Source organism: Chiroxiphia lanceolata, chromosome 20, assembly GCF_009829145.1.
Source record: "Chiroxiphia lanceolata isolate bChiLan1 chromosome 20, bChiLan1.pri, whole genome shotgun sequence".
NCBI lineage: Eukaryota > Metazoa > Chordata > Aves > Passeriformes > Pipridae > Chiroxiphia > Chiroxiphia lanceolata.
Genome location: NC_045656.1, coordinates 11,441,174 through 11,459,911, shown reverse-complemented (window position 1 = coordinate 11,459,911; position 18,738 = coordinate 11,441,174). Strand labels below are relative to the sequence as shown.

Genomic DNA, 18,738 nt, shown 5'->3' with positions numbered 1-18,738 from the left:
CTGAGGACTCCTGAAGGACTCAGCTCTGGGCTGTCTCCAGAGCTTTTCTGCTCCTAACATGAGTAGAAGTCTTGCTTTAATGGCTACGTCATCACCCCCATTTATGTTCTTTTCAGGACTGAAGCAAGCTCGACTCCTTGGGGTGAGCAGCTTTGTAATAGTTATTGTTAGGGGGCTTGGGGGTTTGGGAGGGAAAGGGTTGGGAGTGCTCCATAGAGGCAGGGCTGCCTTCTGTGTTTCAATTCTTGGTGGGTTTAGTTTTGATGAGGAGCAAGGGACTGATATATGTTATGAGGAAGTGATGAATTACCTGGCATGTTTGGAGCACTGGGGATTTTCTCACATCAGGATGATGGTGATTGATTTTTCTTTTTTTTTTTTCTTTCTTTCAGATCTGCAGCAGAGGAATCTCTGGATGCCTGATTGCAGCTGACAGGTAAGCTGTGGAGTGAGCTCACCAGTGACTGTGACAGGCCTCCCTATCTCCTGTCCCCGGTGCTTTTCAGACTGTAATGGCTTGCTGAAGACATGCTGTCAGGGTGATGGAGGTGTGGAGATTATTAAATGAGGACACCTTTGACTTGGTAAATTGCTTCAATCTCACAGGAGGCTCTGTTATCTCCTACTGGCCCCCCTTTGTAGGGATTAAAGAAGGAAGCAAAGAAGGGGGACTGCAAAACTGCAGTAGTGTTTGTTTTCCTGCAAAGCTGTGGCAGAGCCCAGGGAGGAAGGTGGGAGTGTCACCTGGCTTTGCTTCTGCCACCCTGCTGGGCAGTGGAGACAGAGGGTTGATTAATTGATCCCAGCAGGTCCTGGGTGCAGAGAGCTGTCACTGCCTTTGGGGGTTGTGAAGCACAGCACATCTGGTGTCTTGTCCCTTGCTGGCCCTGGGAATTATGGGGAAATTATTCTGTGTCAGGCTGCTCTTCCCTGCACTCTGCTGTGTAGGCTCCATCCTGCTCCAAGGGAAGAGAGGACTGCAGCATGGGGGCTGGAGTCTGGATCCAAAACTTGAGTATCTGTTCCTCTGGAAATGAGGCTACAGTTCCAATTTATATAAAATCACTCTTTGCCAGAAGTGATGGAGCTGGTTTGGACTAATGACAGACCCTTGGCATGACAGTGTGACTTGAAATCCCGTGTGCTCTGTTTGTGGTCAGCTGCAAGTTGGAGAGGGAAGGAGGCAGAAAACAGCAAAATGAGCTGAAATTAGGCAGAAAGGTGCTGAAAAAAAAAAATGAAGCAGAACAGGAGAAGGGTAGAGGTCTGTTTGAGGTGCAACCAATGCAGAAATGCTGCTGTCCTTGGATGACAGTCACTATGGATGGGAAGGCATGTACCTTCCTGAAATGAAGTGGGAAATAGTCTGAGTGATTGGTGATTTATTACGTTTAGTAGTTGCTTGCTGAAATAAGTTCTCTGTTGATTGGATGTCACAGCAGAAAGAGTGGTAGTCAGAGCTGTAACTGGATTGTGAATGTCTGAGCATTACTGCCATGCTCTACATGAGAAGGGTGTGCTGGAGGAGAGGGACTTGTTGCCATGTAGGACTGGCTGTGCAGACCATTCACTGGGAATGGTCCCAGCTCCTGAGACCTGTGCATGTTTTAGGGTAAATGCTTTCTTGTGAGCAAACTTCCCTGATTGCATTGAACATGGCAACTGAACAGAAAGAAATATTCCCATGTGGTGCCATCTCTCTTCCTCTTCCCTAGGGCTTATACAACTTAAAAAAAAAAAACACGCACACACAAAAAAAACCCCAACAAACAAACCAAAAAATCAAAAAAAACCAAGAAGTAAAATTAAACTACTCACCGCTGAATAACCTTCTCTAAAAAGACTGGAGCTAACCAAGCTGAATTTACTAAGATCTTTGCAATGAAATGAGCTGATTACCAGTAGGAAGAAACTTAGTTTATCATCTGATTTTTAAAGGCTTGAATAATTTTAGCCATTGGCTTTTTTGTCAGGCAAAAGAACTATTTCAATTATTATCTCTAATAACTTTGGAGGGCATCTTTAAAGTTCTTTTCCATGAATCCTACTTCAAATGCTACTGCAGAGATAAAAGCAGCAAGCTTAACCCAATGAATAACTGATAAACCAGAAATATCACTGCCTTGCCTCGGAAAATCACAGCTCAGAGCTCGTCTCATGGATGTAATCACAGTCTGGGCTCTCGCTGGCCTCTATTGGCAGCAAAGCTCTCTTATGATATTCTGTCATTTATGACAGTTCCTCCAGAGAGTTCATTAGGGTGAACATTAATGTGGCTGAATCCAGGAAGCTGCTTTTCCTGACATAATGCCAACATCTATTACAATGCTGTGCGGTGCAGGGGGGAGCTTTATGGTTGTTTAATGTGTGTGTGTGTGTGTTGCAAATGGTATCACTTTTTAACTCTCCATAAAGCAGTGTCTGTTTTCTGAATTGCCACCACTATAAATATGTTTAATGGGGAGCCTGAGCAGCTGTTGTGTTCAGCAGTTGTCTGTGATGATTATGGATTCGTGGTTACAGTTCTCAGTCCTGGAGAGCTGCAATTAATCCATACCATTCTTCAGACCATCATCAGCGTGAGCACTTGGGTCTCCCCTGCTCTACTGGCATTTCTTAGAGTTCTTTGTACATAAAACCTGCATTAGGAATTGAGGCAAAGGAAAGAAGCAATGGCAAAGAAATAACCAATGGCTTTCCCTTCTTGCATCTGTCTCCAGCAGCTGTGTTGTGCAGGAGCAGCTACTCCGAGCCTGAAGCTGAGTCACTTGTTTCAAGCACAGCCACGGTGCAGTGTGGAGGGCTGGTGGGGTGGACTCTATGGACTTGCTGCTTCCATGCATGGCAGAGCATGTGTGTGTATGGTTTTAAAAGAAAAACAAGAAAAACCAAAACCAAACAAAACCCCTCAAATCCACAGAAAAACCCTGTGCTTATGATAGTAGGAGCAACATGAGGCTGAGGCTTATCATTATTCATTGCACACTTGGCTCAGAGGCAGAACACTGGAGCTGTAAACTACCTCATGCTTTTTCCCAAAGCCTTATTGTAATCTCCTTTCTGGGTCAATTCCCAGGTAAGAGAGCCATGCCATTCCATTTTTAATTGTTTTCAGCTCAGGCTCCTGATTGCCAGCACAGGACTGGCAGAGCTGCCAGGATACACTGAAACACGTTGAGTACAAGCATCTTCTCTGGTCGGTGCTGCTGTGGGCACTGTGCTGAGGAGACTGCCATGGATATGGGCATTCATCTTAGTCAGCTGTAAAGAACCATGTGTGCCAGGTGGGAGAAGAGGAGAAGACAGCTGCAGTGGATCCAGCTGGCTCTGTCTGCCTGCCCTGTGGGCTGGGACAGGGGGGTCTGAGGAGTCTGAGTTGGACACTCGGCCAACAGGCAGGAGTATGACTTTGGGGAAGGACCTTAGGGGCTGCTGAGTGAGTTGCTGTGCTCAGTGGGAAATCAACTTTGAGCCCCAGTAGCCTTGTGGGGTGCAGGGGACCCCAGGAATGTTCATGTGAGGTTTATCAAGTTCAGATCAAAGAAGCAGAGCATAAGGATGATGGCTGCCATGGAACAGGGGTCCTTATAGCTGTGTGGTGGTAGGAGATCAAGCACAGTGAGTCATGTAGAGTTGCCCAAGACATGGGATTGGAATGTTGGACTGGAAGAGAAAATCTCCAAATCCTGCTGCAAGATGTGAACCCAGGACAGGATTGTCCCTGGGTGATCCCAGGGAACACACAGCTTGTATGGGGTTGTAGCTGGAAGGGAGGCAGAGCACCTGGGAAACAAGAAAGGTAATAGATGGAGAAATGAAATCTCTAAGGAGCATGAGGAAGTTCTGCACCAAGGCTGCAGGAGCCAGTGTGGGCACTGCTGCCAGGAACTGGGCTGGGGACATGGCCAGGGGTGTCCCTGTGTTGGGAAGGAAGACCATGCTTGGTTTTCTACCTGCCCTCTGCAGCACTTCTGAGTTTATCAAATGGATTTTGTTTGTTCTTTCAAGTCTAATGATGTCAGAGACAGCCAGGTTATAGCTCTGTTTTTAATACTTAGGAAGATTGGTGCAGTTAACAGCAGTTAACAGCTAGTTATTTCCTTAAACAGCCTGGGTTAGTAAACCTATAGCTGATGAATATGCTGGAGTGGCTGGATTGATTGATAATAATTTCAGGATGTGACTGGGAATTCAGTTGTCTCTTAAACGTTGAAACAAACAGCTTACCCTGAGTTGGTTTTGTGGGGCTTTAACAGCCTTGAGATTTTGTTCCAGTCTGGAACAAAACAACAACAAAACAGATTTACTAGGCTAATAATGTTTTTAAATGCTTTTGCTTTGCTGCAGTAAAATAATTTCTGTTCAGCTAAATCAGTGCTTCAGTTGGTTCTGTTTTACATGAATATTGATATCTGCCCAGCACAGGGGTCTGGCTTGTACCATCTTGTGTTCTTTGATGGATTGAGTGATAACTAACAGCACAATTAACTTCAAAATAAGAAATGCTTCAAAGCCAGCCCCCTCCAAGTCTCCTTTCCAATAAAATCCAAACAGAACAATTTGAGAGGTTCCAAGTGCTGCATCTTGAGGGCTTTCTTTCCTAAACAGGTTTGTTTCAATCCTCACTAGCAGGATGGTGCTCAGTGGGCTCTGCACCACTGCAGGTGCATGGCAAAGGTGGCTCTGGGATGCTCAGGGGATGCACAAGTGTAGGTGTGGTTGAGTCACACGTTGTCAGTGCTGGCTGCCAGGCTGGGGGAGGAGGAGAGACACAGCCCCACATGTTGCAGTGTCATCATTCCCACGCAGGCTGCAAGTGGAGCCTGTGGTCCCTGCCCCTGCCGTCCCCGAGGGCAGCAGAAACGGGGCTGGGGGAGAGGGAGAGAGGAAAAATACCAGAATAAAGAAACTTGATCAGCTAATTGGTGAAATCCTCTTTCTCTGGTTGACTGTATTTGTGTTGACAGGAGCATCTCCTCCTTCCCTGGAGTGCTCTGGCAAGTGAGGCTCTAGCAAATAAAGCAAAGGATCTGCTGGATGCACAGCCATGCATAATTTAGAAACACTGGAGCCTTCTCATCACAAACTGGCATTCAGTAAGTGCTAACACAACTCCTTTGTGAATAGGAATTTTTGTGAATTTCTTCTTTTTTTTTTTTTTTTGTGAGATTTGGACATCAGACCCCTGCCAGGAATTAAAAATTGACTGTCAGGAAGTGCATTAGCAGCACTAACACTTAACAGACACATCCGTTCATGCCTGCACACAGCTAAAATAAAGAAATGGTTGTGGATTCTTGAGTGGGGTAACTTTGAAGGATAGTATGAATAATTAATGGAAGACTACGTTTTCCTTGAATTCACACTTTTCACCCATAAGTCACAGAACCAAACTTGACACTAGAGAAAATAGCTGGAGTGGGTAGACAAGGACAAATCTTTCACTCTAAGGATGTGGAGGGAATGTGTTTTATGTCTCTGGACCCGGTGTGTGAAGGGAAAGGGCTGTAACTCTGTAACTGTGTGTCTGTTCCCATCAGGTAGGTGTTTCATGCAGGGAGAAAGACAAAAAATTATTAAAACTGATGTTGATGTTTACTTGGACTAATAGAATGTTGTGCAGCATCACCCGAATGAAAATCAGGTTTGTAATTAGTAGGTGGTTCATCCTGTTCTAACAATGCAGAATAATTAATTCTTCTTTTTCATGCCACAAATAGTAATTAAAGAGAAATATTACATAGCTGCACCTGGTTTTCATTATATGGCTGCAACAGTGAGTAAACTAAATCTTTTATTGATGATAACAGCCATAAGTTTGAAAACTGAGTGAAGAGCGTGGAAACCCCTCTGAGGTTCCCTAGAGACATGTGAGAAATCTGAAATTATTAAAACATATGGTGGCACATACTGATTACCAACAGCTCCTGCTGCGGTTGTGAGTCCTTGTTTCTCTTTGACTTTCAGTTTTTCTAAGGATTCTCAGCTTGGTTGGTTCTTCCCTTTCCTTTGGTGAATCTCCTGTGACAGGGAAGCCCTGTCCTGTGCCCTGGGTGATGGACAGTCCTGCTGCAGGGATGGTTCACTCATGTCCATCCAGCACTGTCCCCTGAGCCCCATCCCTGTTAGGTGTTGGGGCAGTTTCAAATCCCATTTACCTCCACAGCCCCTGAATCACAAGGTTTTATTGTACTGTAGTTTTAAAAAAGCATTGTTGTGTAGCTGATATTAGTGTTGAGTGTTTACACCTGATATTTGAGACCCAGAGAGGGAGGGAGTATATTTGTATGTCTGCTTGATGTATTTATACTGTTTGCCAAGTCCCTGAGTGCAAGGACATTCACCACCAGTCAGTGGCCATCATCCATTGCTGTTCTTCCTTATGCATGCAAAAATATTTATTCATATTGATTAATATTTATTTCTCATAAATAATACATCACTGCGATCCCGTGTGTGCTGTTGCAAACAATGAAGGAATACACAAAGGGTAATGAGCGTGGTGTAAAGCTGCTCCATCCCTGTGGAGCTGCTTGGAGTGGGACACATCTGCTCCTGCCCTCGGTTTGGACCCAGCTGAGTGGAACCTGCTGCTGCCTGGGCACTGCTGCTGCCTGCTTTGGGAGGAAAAACTGTCCTCTGCCCCAGCTAGAGACAGCCAAGATGAAGCACATGACAGCAGCTTGCTCTGTTGGCTGCAGGTGCCTGGTGCCAGGCTGCAGGGATGCCAGGGATGGAGTGCTGTCACCCACAGGGGCACGAGTCAGGTGCTGCCATACCAGTGCCTCACCAGTGCCATGCCCTGCTGGCATGTGGGGATCGAGAGCTCCAGGTGCCAGGGCTGAAAGCATGATGTTAACTGTTGCTTCTCTGAACAACTCAAGTTATTAATGTCAGTAATTTTTACCAATCTTGTCATGACTAAGCAAGATAAAAGCTGAGCCCAACAGGAGGGAAGGAGGGAAATAGCATTAGAGGTGAGCACATCTGCAGCTCCTCTGCCAGGAAAGGTGGGTCATTTTGAAGCAACAAACAGCAGAAACATAAAAGGAATAAACAAAAGAAAGAGAAAATAGGGAGATGGGATTAGGATAAAGCCTCTGGTTTATCAAGTTCCATTTGAACAGTGATATGGGTTCAGGGGGCACTCTGTGGTGCGTTGGCACCGCACCCAGTGCTGGGGCAGGGACCGGCCCCACTCTCCCCAGTGAGCAGCTGTGTGTGCCTAGTAGGGAAAGCTGGAGAAAACTGGCTGTTGCCAATGGCCTTTCAGGGAACCCACATCCTCACTCAGCTCACAGCTGAATCCTGTCCATCCCTGGGAGTCCTCGGCTGAGTGATTATTTGCCAGCAAACCCCAGTCAGTCAAGTGCAGCCCAGTCCTCTACCCTGGTTGATATTGCTGTGCAAACCTTGGCATTCTGGCTGATGCCAGAATGGCTTGTTTTAGGCAAAGTCCCTGATAAAAGGGGCTATCTTCTTTGAGTACCATGGTGGGGCTGGGTGTACAGCTGGAGCCTCTCACCATGGCAGGGGGAAGGCTGACCTCGCTGCAGCACAGTGACCTTGCTGGCAGGTTCATTTTTCCTCCCCTTTCCTCCTGTGCCAGAGGCAGGATGCTGGTTTGGATGCCATGCCCTAATCCTACTGATCTGGTGTTAAGGGTGTGCTTTGATGATCAAAAGGCAATTCAGCTACCAAACAGCACTTTGCTACCTCAGGTCTCCAAGTGCTTTTTAAAGAGGACAGGAACATGCTCGATGCTTCTGACAGAGGCTCAAGGAGCTGGTTACTGTGGGAAGTCACAGTCAGACCTGAGGCAGGATGGGCTCTGAGGGTGTCTGTGCTGCAAATGTGGGCAAGCAGCTCGGTGGACAGGGAGAAGCTCAGCAAGCCCAGGGTGCCTGTGTACACGTGGGATCCTCTCTCTGCTGCCCCTTTTTCTGACAGAGCACTTGCCCCCTTTTTGCACCACCCAGACTTTCTCTTGGTCATGGACAATGGAAAGACTTGGTTATCCCAAATTTCTACTGTTAATTGTGTCCCCCCTGGTTTCCTGGGTTTGTCCTTGTATATTTTTCTTGTTGTTACACTTGTCCTTAGTAACCTGACCCAGTTTCCACTTGTTGTATATTTACTCCCTATGGCAAACCCCAGAGTCCACAAGACAAAGACAGTATGTATCCTCTTCCAAATTTGTTGTGAAATGATTGTCTGGAGGCAAACTATAATTTCCTAAGATTGCAGAACATTGAGAAAACCCCATTTCAGATGGCAGCTGCCTCAGCTCTGCAGAAATCGCTGTCTTTGGCCACTCAGCACCAGTTCCCCATGGTCTCTGCTCCTGTTGTTTTTCTGAACCACTGGCTAATAATCACAGCATGTCTGCTTGCATTAGAGTTGTGATGCAGGGGAGGAGCTGGATGAGACACTTCTGTTGGTGTACAAGGCAGGTGTGATGGTGGTGACATGGGGCAGGTTTGCAGTGCTCCAGCTTTGTCCCTGCCCCGTGGCCACAGAGGGGGTTCTGGTCTGGGAGGGGTGGCACAGAGCCCTCAGTGTTACCTTGCCCAGCGTAAGGAGCATTTTAAGGGTTGGGTCCAGAGGGGCAGTGTTAAAAGTCTAATGAGTAGGAGGAGATTTTACACCAGTGGGAGTCTCTTAACGTATCTGATGTTATTTAGCAAAAAATCCAGAGAGAGATTCTCTATTTTTAAATAGAGTTGCATATTTTATCTATCAAGAGAGCAAGTCTGATGTGTCAGAATATGTAAATATGTTGGGTAGCTCTGAGGTGGAGAAAAGAGCCAATATTAAAAAAAAAAAAAAACCACAACACCAAAAGAGATTTGAATCTCTGGCTGCCTCATATCCTCTGCTGCAGATCCCTGCCTCCTTAGCAAATAAAAGATATTGTGTAACAGAGTCTGAGCTGTCACAGTTAAGTTCTATAGCTCCAGTGTTTAGTACTCCTGGATGTAATTGGGATGCTCTACATTTTCCTAGTCATTACTTGGGAATGACGCTCTACAAAGTCAGGCTGAAAATCGATTGGAAAGCTGACTTCTTGCAACTTCCACAGCTTCTTTTCTTTTCTTGATAGTTGAAGTATTTTCTCTCAAGAAAATTGCATCTACTGAATCACTGTGCTGCTTTGTCATGTCTTGCTTTCCAAGTTCATAGCTGTTCCATCTTATCAGAGTAGAGATTTCATTAGGGAAATTTTGAGGGTTTTTCTTTTAATTAAAGGAGGTATCATACTTCCTTGGTCAAGCTACAGCTGCTAATTCCCAGCTGTCATTGTGGCATTTGTTTAATTAAGAACAAAATTATCTGCATGACTGGAGAACCATGAGACATGAGACAGACTATTTGAACATTTGCAGGGTGGGAGCTGTCGCTGGGGTAAATCATCACTGTGCCAGGTCTGTGGAAAACGAGCACCTTCTGTTGACTGGGGACAGATTGGAGCAGCAGGAGAGGGGGAAACAATCTCACCTCTTCCTTGGCTCTGAACTGCCAGTTAGACATCAGTAATGATGCTGATAAGGATGTCTCCCCACAGACCTCTTCCTGTCCAGGAGTGCCTTTCCTCTTGCTCCCATTCAAGACAAACTTTTTGTAGGAAGAAATCCTTACAAAAGCCCTAACAAACCTCCAGTGGTGGCTGGGTGCTACAGGGCTGCTGGGGTGGGTAGCCCAGAGGATGGCCCAGTTCTCCCCTGCCTCCAGCAGCACGTTGGGTTCATGGGATTCATTTGGGCACGGGCAGGACTGGCAGGTTGAGCTGAATGAGTTGTGGCACCAGGAGAGTCTGAGATGTTCATCACAGCTGTGTTAAATGGTGACCTGGGTGGCAATTTCCCACAATCTTTTTTTTTTAACTGGAGTGACAAAATGGACAATTGATGAGTGCAAAGCACACTTCCTACCCTGTTTCTGAGCAGACTGCTGAATCCACTTGATCACAGAGTTGATGTATTGAGTTTGATCAGAGTTGATGCATTGAGTTTGCCCAGACTTTCATTCTCTGTTGTCTGAGTGTCTGGTTTGACTTGAAATCCTCTCCAATAAATTCAAGGCTGTAAAGCTGTAATAGGACCCCAGAGAAACCTCCAGTTTCTTGAACTAAAAAATGTTTTCAGAGATTTTTGGAAGGTATTGATCTTTGGTGTGTTTAATCATCATTATTAACTTCAGAATTACATATGGTAAAATGAGAAACAGAAGGCAGGAGAGAGATGTTTGCACTACTGGATGAGAAGGCTGATTGTTCTGGGAAGAGGCTCCTGGCACCTGCTGCCCCATCCAGTGTGGGGGCTGTAGGGACTGGACCCACTGTGGTGCCAGGGGGTGCAAGGACAGCAACACAGCCATGGGGCTTCTGCTGTGAGAGTCCCCTTGGCTGCTCTTCACTCTCTGGGGCATCCTGTCCCATGTAGGGGCACAGGAATTTAGGCATAATCCTGTTTTGTGAGTGTCAACAGGACAGAAATAGCACAGCTGTAAGAGCTGGGTTCCTAAGGGGCTGTGTCCCCCTCCCTTGAGGAGTTTTTAAAGCCTGGGAAGGTATAAACCCATTAAAAATCTCATAACAAAAGGTGAAAAATTCAGAGAAAACTTGACCTGTTAATAAAGGATTTAGTCAAATGCTTGTGTAAATATTTATACTGCACTATACCATTAGCTTTTCCAGTTAATCTGTTTTCTGTGCTAAAGGCTCTGAGTAAAATATGTTCCCAGAGTTGTTTACGATAAAAATTAGTGCTGTATCTGGCCTATTACTCTTCCATAAATTATTAAAAAGGGGTAGATGCAAAAGTCCATTTCTGAGCAGCCTTTTTTCCCCCCAACCACTGATCATTCTTTTCTCATATGGAAAATAAAACCATGAAAAGGCAACAGAAAGGGCCAGTTTCTGGGAAGTCTGCTTGGTTTGCTTGTTGTTTTGCAAGGCAACTTCTATTTGCAAATGGAAAATTCTTAAGAATTTAAAATGTCACTTAGAGCATCTGCAATTGCCCTGTAGAAGAGTTTGTTCACCTGTCAGCCTTTATAAGCATATGAACATGGATTTCTTTTACTCCTGGGAAATCTTGTCCAATTCTAACACTTTTCAGTGAGGTTGTCGAGGGGGTAGCCTGAAGTTAAACAGAGGAATATATTATTACATTTGACACTTTTCACAAACATTGTGCTTAGTGTATTCTGAATATTGAATGTGGACAGTGGGCCCTTCAGCACATGGATAAACCTGATTCATGACAGGAGTCCACTTAGAACCAGCAGAGCAGCTTCTGGATGAGAGGCTGCTGAGGACCAGTTCTGGGCTTCTGCCCCGGAATAATGAGATGCTGCTTCACTTGTGTGAGGAGCAGAGTTGAGCACTGGCCCCTTTGCCTCTCTCTTGGTCTGTGCTCAGCTGCCTTGTAAAGCAGATACTGATTGAACAGGAGTAAATATTTATAGAAATTCTGAGACTTATAAAAATCCTGCCTCACAGAATCACCCAGGGGTGCTCACCAGGAAGACTTGCTTGTGGCCACAGTAGCGTGTGAGGTGAGTGCAGCCAAGGTACCTGGGGTGGTAGGACATCCATATGAGAGAGAGCACCAAGAGATCCCAAAACAAGACATCAAGATGTTTTCCTCCTCCCTCGTCAGCTGGAGGGACCACCAGTGCAAACACCATAGCACCGTACAGACCTAGTTGAAAGCAAAAGGTGTTGCTCAGTCTGCCTGGGGCTGGAGCATTTGGGGAGGGGGACAAGCAGGGAAGGATAAAGACAAGGAATTTGTGGACCTTCAGGTTTGAAATGCTCAATTTTTAAATATCAAAATATTCTCAGAACTGTTGTGTTTCCCTTGGCTGCATCCACAGCCCTGGGGTACTGCAGCTCCCTCACCATCGGTTGGGTTGTTGCAGCCGAGCCTGGATTTCCCCCTCTGCCAAAACCCCTCCAGACAGAGGCTTTCAGTTACACCTGTCTGTGCTGCAAGGGTTCATCCTGCAGACCCTAACAGCAAGAACATGTGCTAAAAACAAATGCTCAGCTTGAGTTGTCATTGAAAGCAAATGCCGAAGCTGCATCTGCAAGAGCCGCCCTCCGTGTGGTGCTGGAGGGATCCGCGCTGGATAAACACGTAACTTAGCAACAGACAGCAAATCGTGCGGGTTTGCAGGGAAATGTCAGAGCACAGCGTTTACATCAGCTTGTACCCGTGCAAGCAGATCGCCCAACCTGCCGTGGTGCCCCCCTGCCCACCCACCCGGGAGGCTGCCCTGGGCTGTCCCACAGCCCTCAAGCATTCGGGACTTCAGCTTTGCTGGCTGCTGTTTCCCTGGACTTGTTCAGTCACTTCCACTTTTCCACAGATCTGATAAAAAGCGATTGTGTCCATTTGTTGCCAAAAGGAGCCATCACGAACAAAACCCTCCACGTCTTTATCCACCTCTTTCTCAAAGTGATGAACAGTCCATTGAGCCAACAGCGTTGCACCATGTATCTGCAGGAATTCTTGTAACAGATGTGCTGAGGCTTGGAAAAACTTATTTTAGATAAGCCAAATAATCTTTTCAATTATCTTTTGCTGAAAATATTGTATTTTTATAGGCATTCAAGAGTGTTATGGCATAAAATACCAGCCTAATTAGCATTATCTTCTCTATTATGTTTGCTGAAATATTTTTTGGAGTTGTCAAATACGTGGCTATTTTGTTATTTGGGAAGAAGGCTTTAGCAGCTGGATAGTTTATTTCTTGATTGTGTAGTTTGATCTACATATTTGATTGCAAGATGTTACCAAAAGGATAGCAGCAGCTCATACTCGTTTATCAGGATTATTCCATCACGGCAGGAACAGATTCCTCAGATGGGTCCTGCAGCTCCCAAGGCCGGCACAGCAGGTGCTGGGGCAGCGTTACCCCCTCCTGGCACCCTGTCAATGCCCCTGTCTGGGTGAGCTGTGGGCAGTGTCTGACACGGACACGGGATCTGCTTGGAGCCAGTGAGGGAGTGAGGCTGTGCCCTCACTTCACAGAACATGCACACGTGAGACCCCCTGAGCTCCTGCCCAGCTCCTTCAACACTGAGCTCCTCATGCTGAAAAACAGGTTTTTCCCACAAATTTGGTGATGAGGTGCAAGGCTGATAGAAAATCCCTCCAGCTGCTGTTGCAAAACACCATTCACCTGAAATGAAGGGAAATTTTATTGCACCAGGGAGCCAGCAGAGGGGATGCATTTACAATTCTTCCCGGTTCCTCCAGGAAATGCTATTTGGTTCTGCCGGGCTGGAGCCGTGACTGCTCTGGGGCTGCTTAGAACTGTGAGAGAGGTGCTGCGTGTGTGGGTTTGCAGTCGAGATGGGGGGTGAAGCATTGTGCTTCGAGCATCGGTGTAGCCATTTACTTAAATTATCGCTAAACCTAATGTCACCCGGCTCCTCCATCGCCTGTTATTGAGTGCTCCAGCTGAGTAATCTCATTAGAATTTGTGTCGTTCTCACCTCTGGCAGCATATACACAGCCTCAGAAAAGGTTATTCACACAATATTGCATGACCTTGATGAAAGGCTAATTTGATAAGAATTCAATTTAAAATTCCATTTGTACTGACAAACCAGGATTTTATTGATGTCACAAATTTTCAGCAGTGGAAGCGACATTAGGAGCGAGACTGCCTTGTTTGCAGGCCTGGAGGTGGAGAAAGTGGAGGATTTATATCAGTGGATCGAGGTACCTTGCAGCAGTCTAAATGCTTCAGTAAACTGTTCTTAAGTTTTCTTTATTGTCTTATTTTTCTTTCTGGTTTACTTAAAGAGACCTTGGCAGTGGCAGGGACAAAGCAGTGGCTGATAAGGAAGGATATTTCCTTGTGCATTTTGAAGCTCATTTCCTACTTGCCCTTTCATCCTTGGGTCTCTACCAGGTTGAGGCAACAGACAGAATGAATAGCCCAATCTGCTCTCTGAGTGGGGGGTTCATGCTGTGAGCACAGGTTCCCCTTCTCCCTGGCAGAAGCTACAAGGTGGCTGTGGGCACAACAGGCTGAGGCGGGCGGGGGGATCCGGACCCTGCTCGCTGTGCCTGCACCACAGGGAGTGGGCACCCGTGTCAGTCGTGTGCTAGGAGCAGATGGGGAGTCCCTTGTCCAGCCCATGCCAGTGTCCAGCAGCTTGGTTTGATGCTGAGAACCATGTTTAATGCTTACCATGTGTGATCTGTAGCTGCTGAACCCACGTACTGCCTGTGCCCACCACACTGCCTGCTGTACCTCGTTAACGTCTCCTAATGAGAACCCTGTGCAAGGCAGAATGAAGGTGGGGCTGTGGTAGCCCATTGCCAAGGGCACAGGGAGCGCCGTGCCCAGGGAGGCGATGGGGGCACAGAGAATAAGATGGCAGGGGCTGTGGAAGTCAGCGTAGGCAGAAGAAAGGAGCAACTGCTGAGTGGCAGCAGCCCCGTCACCGTGAGCTCCAAACCCAGCAGGGCTCAGCAATCTGTTGTTTGTGTGAAATGTGTCAGTGTACGGCAGGGTGGGAGAGTCTGCCTGGAAAAGGCACTTGGAAATAACAGTGCTCCAGTGTGGAGACACACCTGGAGGAAGGGTGCTGGCATCTGGCACGGGTTCCCCAGGTCTGCACATGCTGCACGTGGCAGCCTGGCTGGGCCAGCCCTCGGGGACAGGGCCTGTGCTGCCCACAGGTGACACTCGAGGCTGAGCCAGGCTCTGTGCAGCAGTTCCAGGTGCCAGGAGATGGCACAGAGCAGGAGACAGGATGGGGCTCTCACCCAAGAATGACAGGTCATGGCCCTTAAGCTGCTCGTTGGCACATGCTGCAGTTACAGCACCCGGAGAGCCACAGCACTACAGCAGATCCAGTTATAATTACTCTGAGTTAGTACCTTGGAAAAATCAAATGGGCTCTGAAAGGAACGATATCCTCAGAAAAAAACCCATGCAAAATAAAAAGCCAGCCTTATCTGGCTTAATTTCCGTTTGCTTTGATAGATTTTGCAATACATTACTTATTTAATGGATAGCATGAAACATCACACAGTTATATTTCAAACATTCAAATGCCCTGATCATCTAATACTATTTTCCCTGTTTTATTATGCTATAGGCAGAATTTTAATTATAATATTTATGCAAATTATGTTTGTATAATCGTATTTGAAAGACTGTGTGGATCAAATTTTCCAGCCAATTTATCTAAATACAAGCCTTAAACTTTCCCTTTATCACTGTCACAAACACTCTTTCTCCTAATTTGTCATTTCAGGCACTTCCTATTACAGTATCACAGAAGGCTCGGTGTCATTCGTGGCCTCCAAAAAAAATAAGGACTTAGGAGTCATAGTCAGAAAACCCAAGCCCACGTTTGTGTATGTGGGGGTGTAGAAAATCTCAGCTCTGTACTTAAAATTATTTATTTTTGAGCCGTTTGGTTTTCCCTTTCCCTGCTGGCTATCCAGAGCCTTGTCTCGAGAGGGGAACTTGGCCCAGGCGTGAGGGAAGCGACAGTGTCTGAGGAGAGGGTCAGGGGTGAGTGGAGCATAAACCACCCATTGTACAGCAGTGATGGCCCGAGCCCCCCTGCTTCCCCAACACACAGCTCTGAGTTTGGGGCTGCCATGGGGAGCTCCCCATGGGATGGCACAGGCATGAGCACAGCTCTGAGCTCTGAGCTGCCATGGGGAGCTCCCCATGGGATGGCACAGGCATGAGCACAGCTCTGAGCTCTGAGCTGCCATGGGGAGCTCCCCATGGGATGGCACAGGCATGAGCACAGCTCTGAGCTCTGAGCTGGCATGGGGAGCTCCCCATGGGATGGCACAGGCATGAGCACAGCTCTGAGCTCTGAGCTGCCATGGGGAGCTCTCCATGGGATGGCACAGGCATGAGCACAGCTCTGAGCTGGCATGGAGAGCTCTCCATGGGATGGCACAGGCGTGTGCACAGCTCTGAGCTTGGGGCTGCCATGGGGAGCTCTCCATGTGTGTTCTCCAGCTGGGCAGTTGAGTTCACAGCTCAGGATCTTGCGCCTGTAACAATGGACTTGATGTCTTTCTCCTTCTAAATGTGCTCAGGGCACATTTCTGAGCTTGGGGCTGCCATGGGGAGCTCTCCATGTGTGTTCTCCAGCTGGGCAGTTGAGTTCACAGCTCAGGATCTTGCGCCTGTAACAATGGACTTGATGTCTTTCTCCTTCTAAATGTGCTCAGGGCACCGTGTAAATCCTCCCATCCATGTTAGTGGGTGATAGTGTTCGTTAGCAAATGACTGTGTAAATGAGAAAAGCAATTAGACAGATTTGTGAAAGATAAAACATGTATTGATTAATGTAATGACGACACATGCAGAATAATTTTGGACTCAAACAAAAAGTAAAAATCAAAAGGGTGGGGAGAAAACCAGGTGTCTTTCTTCCAATTAGGGCATAAATCAACAATTAGGAGCTCTCTCTGACTGCCTTCTGAAACTCCTGGCATTAATCACTGCTACTCTGGGCGTAACATTCCAAAGAAAGGAAGCAACCAATATCGTCACATAATTAAAGGAAATTATATATCCAATACCTTTTAATGTGATTAACAGCGATAGGATGAAAATGTTTAAAAGCAGTAGTTAAGTGGAATATTAGCTGCCATTTAGGCTGAGCTAAATATCCAAGGTTATATCTACCCAGCTGTGAATTCGGAAGGTTTGCCTGATGGGTAAGATAAAACTCTTTGCTCAGATAATGAAGCAAATAGTACCTGGGAAAGATCATAATTGGTGCTGTGAAACAGGGTCATGGTGGTATTCAGTTACCAGCTTTCCCTGGGATGAGAACTGAATGTGCACGAAATGTCAGTATATCACAAAGATACCAATATATAAACCAGACATATTATTCTGCAATAAAAAACAGATCCACTCCTAAATGTATTATGCAAAAGAGAGAGATGAATAGGACCGAGCTGTTCCCTTGGTCACAGCCCAGTGCTCTGCGCTGATTTCTGAGGGCGGGTGGGAGCAGCAGATGAAAACCAACCCGGGAGGGGTTTTTCCCAGGGCTGTTTTGGGGAGGGGCTGCTGCCCTGGGGAAGCACACTGGGAAGTCCCTGCAAGCCACTGTCGGAATACAGAGGGCTGTGGGGAGAAAGGCTGAAGGGTGGACAGACAGACTGACTGTACCTGGTGCTGTGTGGATGTTCGTGCTCCTCTCTCATGCCCTGTGCCCAGGTGAGGGGTGGCCGTGCCCTGGCAATGCTGGGCTCTGCAGGAGGCAGTCCAGGGAGCAAGGGAGGTTCCCCTGTGCCCTGTGGAGCCCGTGAGTCTGTCCAGGCCCTGCTGAGGGAAGCTGAACCAGAAGCACAGGGTACTGTGAGTCCTTGCTCCAGTGGCTGCCAGCAGCTCTCCTCCCTGCTGGAGTGCTGTGCTCTGCTCTCTGTGTCTGACCCTGTGCTCAATCCCATCCCCCTGCTAGGCAAGCAGGAAAGAAAGTGTGCCATTAGATGAAAGTGGACTTCTGGAGGATGCATTTGTATTTTCTTTTTAACTGTCTGCTTGAAAGAACACATCATGGAGGGGGAAAATAGCACTAATGTGCATGAGAATTTCTGTTAATGTGGAGCACATGACAGCACATATATAGATGGGGTTCCATGGTGCAGTGGGTGTATTAAATGGAACAGTTATGTCCTGGCACAGTTTTCTGGAGCGATAATTTATTGTGTGAATGTAGGGACCTGTTAAATTAACTAAGACCCAGTAGAGAAGTGTAAATTAAGAACTCTTATGTGCCCTCCTGTTCTGTCTCCAGAAGGCACCAATGATCTCACACAGTAAAGTGCTCCATTAGAGCTTGTGCTTCAGTGAGGCAAGTGGACAACAGTGCTGGTAAATCCGGGTTGGAAGATAATTGTTTTCCTGCTTCCAATGCTCAGCAGCATTATCAAAATCCCTGGTAATGAGCCGTTCCCCAAGTGACCCATGTGTGTTACAGTTCAGTCTTTGGTGTCTTGAAGAGTTCAGTGAGGAAGTTTCTGTCCCCTTGCAGCAGCACTGGGTAAAGTCATTAGCCCCAGCCCTGGCAGGTGGGAGAGCACCTTGGCAGTGAGTGAGGAACATGGGCACGGGGCTGGGAAGGAAAGAGCAGCAGAGAACTGCCTCGTGCAGAAATGCCTGTTCTTGCTGGATCCTAATGACAGCAGCCAAAATACCAGTGTCTTTAGTTATTTCCTCGTTTAATTTAGCAGAACCAGACAGCTGATGCTTTTTATTTTAATTCAAGCAGAAAGCCTTCCCCCATGCCTGAATTAATACCAGCCCAGTGGCTGGCCTCTCAGATACCAGAGTGCTGGTTTGTTTATCCAGACACAAAGCCTTCGTAGACTGGGTGTGGATCTAGTGACTGTAAATCTTCATTCTAAAAGGAAATCTTCTGTATAGTTTCCTCTTGTCTCCAGAAGCCTGAGTGGAGGACCCGAGGGGCTGGGCTATGGAATGCTGCAGCCCTGTGTCAGCAGTCCTGCCCCCCAGCATGTGCTCTGATGGGCACTGAGCTGAACACTGACTGAGTGCCTGTGAGGGGGTGAACAAACCACCTCCCTCCTGTTGATGAGAGGCATGAAGGAGGCTAATGCTGATGCTGCTGGAAAAATTCAATGTGACTAAATGTGTGCTCTCCACGGCTGCTCAGCTGTCCCTGGGGTGACACTACAGTTACACACAGCAATTGGGAATGGC

At 47.0% G+C, this 18,738-nt stretch overlaps 1 long non-coding RNA gene across 1 annotated transcript in view; it reads left to right on the top strand.

Moving 5' to 3' along the window:
• The first annotated feature begins 399 nt into the window (after positions 1–399).
• Positions 400–18,738, top strand: part of LOC116796684 — a 38,094-nt gene continuing 19,755 nt past the window's right edge. The window contains exon 1 of the long non-coding RNA XR_004360475.1: positions 400–436. This is a non-coding gene — a long non-coding RNA (uncharacterized LOC116796684). The remainder of the gene's footprint in view (positions 437–18,738) is intronic.